This window comes from Temnothorax nylanderi, unplaced genomic scaffold (genome assembly GCF_030848795.1).
Source record: "Temnothorax nylanderi isolate EJ_2023f unplaced genomic scaffold, tnyl_v1.0 TNYL_tig0104_pilon, whole genome shotgun sequence".
Taxonomy (NCBI): Eukaryota; Metazoa; Arthropoda; class Insecta; order Hymenoptera; family Formicidae; genus Temnothorax; species Temnothorax nylanderi.
The window spans coordinates 632,639-636,842 of record NW_027249166.1 but is presented as its reverse complement, the minus strand read 5'-3'; the positions used below and the strand labels follow the sequence as shown (position 1 = coordinate 636,842).

The window sequence follows — 4,204 nt, the reverse complement described above, 5'->3', positions numbered from 1 at the left end:
TAAAAAGTGATGTTTAGGTTTAAGATTGCCAAAGAGTGATATATATAATTTGTTATGTTCAGAAATATAAAAATTAAGTTGTTCAAGTGCTGTTTTTGGTATACATGGACTGGAAATAATTTCTGTTATTTTTAAAGATAACAAGTACAATTTCCAAACTTCATTACTTTGTGGAACTATATCACCGACTATAAAACGAAAATTATTTATTAATGCATTCATCTCAGAAGCTGAACAGATTATACTCCCATTTTTTAAATGACTTTCCTTAATGCCTGGAGGTATATTCTTTTCATGTGGATTATATAAATTGTACTTGATCTTGAAATTAAGAGTTTCTATTGTAAAATATTTTAAATGTATTAATTTTGATATTATATTTGCCATATTATATCTTAATACACCTTCATATAGATCATGCATAGTGTCCACACATAGATTTTCATAAATATGGTAATAATCCAAATCATTAAAAATGCATCTCTCTTTTATTCCGAAATGTTGGTTTTGCAAATGATGTAAATAATCATTTTTTGATCTTAGCAGATTTGATTGTTCTGTAATCAGTTCTTTCGTTAAATTTTTATCTGCTAAGCAAAACCTACAATAATAATTGGAAGAGAAACTTTCAGTTAATCCGAGTATTGAATGCACTCCTAAATTATCGCCCAATACAAAACACAATGCAAAAAATATTTGTGTTTTCTCCCCGGTTTTCTTATTTTCTATATATAAACCATTTTTCTCGAGAAGTTTCAATTCATTAATTACATGCTTTAAAACAGCAACATTTCCGTAATGATTTCTATCTGAACTATAAAATAATGTAGAGATAAATATATTTTCTAAGCGACTATTGTATTGTGGTGGAATGATCGGGATACTATAATATAAACATCCAATTTTATAATAACCAGCATGACTCCCAAGTGGATTACCAACCTCAAAATCGTCAAAGTATCCAGTTAATGGTAAAATTATCTTATTTGGAGTCACAGATTTGATGGATTTCCATAAAGAACCTTGTACCATATTTTTATAAGACTCTGAATTGTTAATCTCCAAATCTTTTTGATAATCCAAAATTTGTTGTAAAACACCGGGAAGTTCAAGAAACGCTTGTAATTGTTTTTGGATAGGAACATAACAACAAGTTCTATTCTTTATTGTAAGTGATACACTATTCTGCCGTCTGGATTCATCAGTTGAAGTACCTGTAATAATCTGTGATGGTCTAATAAAGTACTTCGAATTTTCCAAAAAAGATTCTCTTTTATATTCTGTATTAAAGTTATTAAAATAATGTGAAATTACTTTAAAAGAATCTACTACCTGTTTTAAATCACAATTAAAAATAATTTGCTCAAGTCCATTTAATAATTCAGAACAAGAAAAGTTTTGAATGATTTCTATAATTTTCTGTATGTCGGATTTAGTTAAAGATAAATTATCATATAATTGAGCAACTAATTGTTTAATTGCTACGTCTAATTTTTTAAGAAATGACGGAATATCTTGTAATGTATCTCTTACATTGTCTGATGAGGATTTAGTCTCACAGCAAAATGTCGTATCTGGATTAGATTTGGAGCTATTTATCTCTATTGTGTGTACAGTTGGAACGTTTTCAAATTTTTTTAAAGATGCATCAAATCCATGAGTTGAAATGTGTTTTTTAAAACTGTCTTTTCTGTGAAATGGTCTAAGGCAATTATCAATATGACAAGTGAAAGTATCTTGTTTATGAATATACTTTAAATGAAATATATATTTATCAATGTTATTAAAAGTAATATCGCAATAAGGACAATTCATTGTTGAAAATATAGCAATTTCTTGGCTGTTCACGTATCAATCAAAGTTATTAATCGAATTTTATATTTTCAATAATATCTTGAATATAGGCATATCTTTTCAAACATTTTCTTTCGCTATTAAAGATTACTACTTCAATAATTTCATAAATATGCTCGCTTTGTGGAGGATAATGAATACCCATTACATGGAAAATTTTGAAAAGTATGTCTAATGCTTTCAAACAGTTCTCATATTCGTACTTAACTTCATTAATGATGATATAAATTTTCTTAATCTCAGCGTAAGTTGGCCCTTCCATTAACAGAAAAGGTTGTAAGTGTAAACCCTGTGTTTTTGCTCTTTCTTTTTGCAAATTAATTTTGGTTTCAATATCGGCTGCACTCTGATGGAATAGAGGAAATATTGAAATATTTATATGAAGATATTTCGAGAAAACAAATTTCGTAGTTTCTGACAATACTCACAGTTGCATGAATTATAATAGAATCTATACATTCTTGGACCGAAAATTTCCAGTGTTTATTCTTTATTATGAGTCTTCCCTTTGGTGGTAAAATATGACACAGTATTTTGATTTGTTTCACTACTTTGGAATCTAAAACAGAAGGGTAATGTCTCACTTTAAACAATTACACCGAACATAAAAGATTTCAACCTTAATATATTGTCCAGATCGTGAACCTAAGTAGCTTTCAAAACTTTAACTATTGCTCATAGTTTATTAAAAAGTAATTAACTAATATAGAAATTCCACTATAATAATTAGGTACTCTCATTGCACAGTCAAGTTATATACATATAATCTCTATGACCATAGGTTACATTGAGTTAGAATTTTCGTGGAGTAAAAATATTGCAGAAAGACCTAATCTATATATACATGTATATTTATATCAGCACCAGCACCCCTACATGATACATCCTGTATAATTGGTTATAGAAAATAAAATTTACTTTATCATAACTTTTATATCAAAATTATTCGCTACATTGTTTAGTTCAATGACAGAAAGTAATACAGATCATCTTATATACAGAACATTTTTTGCATTATTTTTCATATTACACTATAAAAACATTTTTATAGATTTCTTAGATTCGCTTGAACTGTGTATTCGTATATGTACTCACTTTCAGAAAGTGATTTTAAATCCTCAATATCAATTGTCAGATTGTCTTTCTTATGACCTTCTTTATAATGAACTACTTTATCAAAGAATAAATTCCAATATTTGTACAGGTTACAAGTACGGTTTGGAAACAGTTCGTCAAAATCACAATTTATCTGTAAGAGAATAAAACATATATTATTGGTTACTTTGAGAAAGAGAGACAAAGAGAAAGAGAGAGAGAGAGAGAGAGAGACAGAGAGATTACAATAATAATTACTACTTTACCAGAGTATCTACATTTGTTCGATTTAAAATAGGCCACTGTTCAATGAAATCATATGCAGTAGCCGCTTCTGATTCTTGCCTCAAATGATAAGTATTCTTCCAATGGATAATAACTTCTTCCCAAGGCTCACTTCTTGTACTTAGCCATAGATAAGAATCGTTCGTAGACAAATCTGAAAATGTTAAATTTATATAACAAAAATTTTTTATTTCTTTCTTTAATTCTTATGTTACCTATTTTCTGTTTTGTTGGTATTTCAATATTTTCCGTTGCTTTCCTTTTTTTCGTAGGTCTTGCATAACCACCTTGATAAATTAAATTTTTAGCTTTATCAAGTAATTTTCCTCTTGCTACGATTGTTTTTCCAGTTGGTGAATCCTGCTTTCGTATGGAAGCGATGTAGTAAACCGTTGCAGGCTCGTTAAGGAATAAGTTTTTTATTTTTGCTACTATGGATTGATAATCTTTCTCTGTTAATCGGCTGGAAAATAATATAATTAACTGTACAAAAAGTAAAAATGCATATTTAATTGCAACATTGTTTATATGAAATTATTAATTAAAGATCATTTTTGTAAAATGTAGAATTTATGTAACTGATATAATATAAATAATATAATATAAATTATCGTACTGTTTGGAATGATATGAGAATAAATGTCTTATTATGATATCCACAAGTTTATTTCGAAAGCAATCGTGTAAGATACTTTTACTATTATAATAGGAAATAATTGCTTTTCCCATTGGAGCTCGTTCAAGCAGTTCAATTAAATTAAAGTCAAGCACGTCCATTTCTTTTGACAATTCGATATAGGAATTAAGTAATATTTTCTCGTGTTCGTCTATTAAAATAGTATCGTTACTATTTGAGGTGTTCGTAACATTAGAAGATTTTACATGTGTTTCTTGTATATGCGATATTGGGGTTAATAACCCATTTTCTTCCACTTGACAGACACTGATATCCTAATCGTAATAAAATACA

The 4,204-nt window shown here is 28.1% G+C and overlaps 1 long non-coding RNA gene across 1 annotated transcript; it reads right to left on the bottom strand.

Moving 5' to 3' along the window:
- Nucleotides 1-1,517: 1,517 nt before the first annotated feature.
- Nucleotides 1,518-3,173, bottom strand: LOC139775773 (uncharacterized). Its single transcript, XR_011718922.1, has 3 exons — nt 2,950-3,173; nt 2,283-2,413; nt 1,518-2,200 (listed from the first exon to the last, which is right to left on the bottom strand). It is a non-coding gene; the product is annotated as an uncharacterized lncRNA (long non-coding RNA).
- Between the last annotated feature and the right edge of the window lie 1,031 nt (nt 3,174-4,204).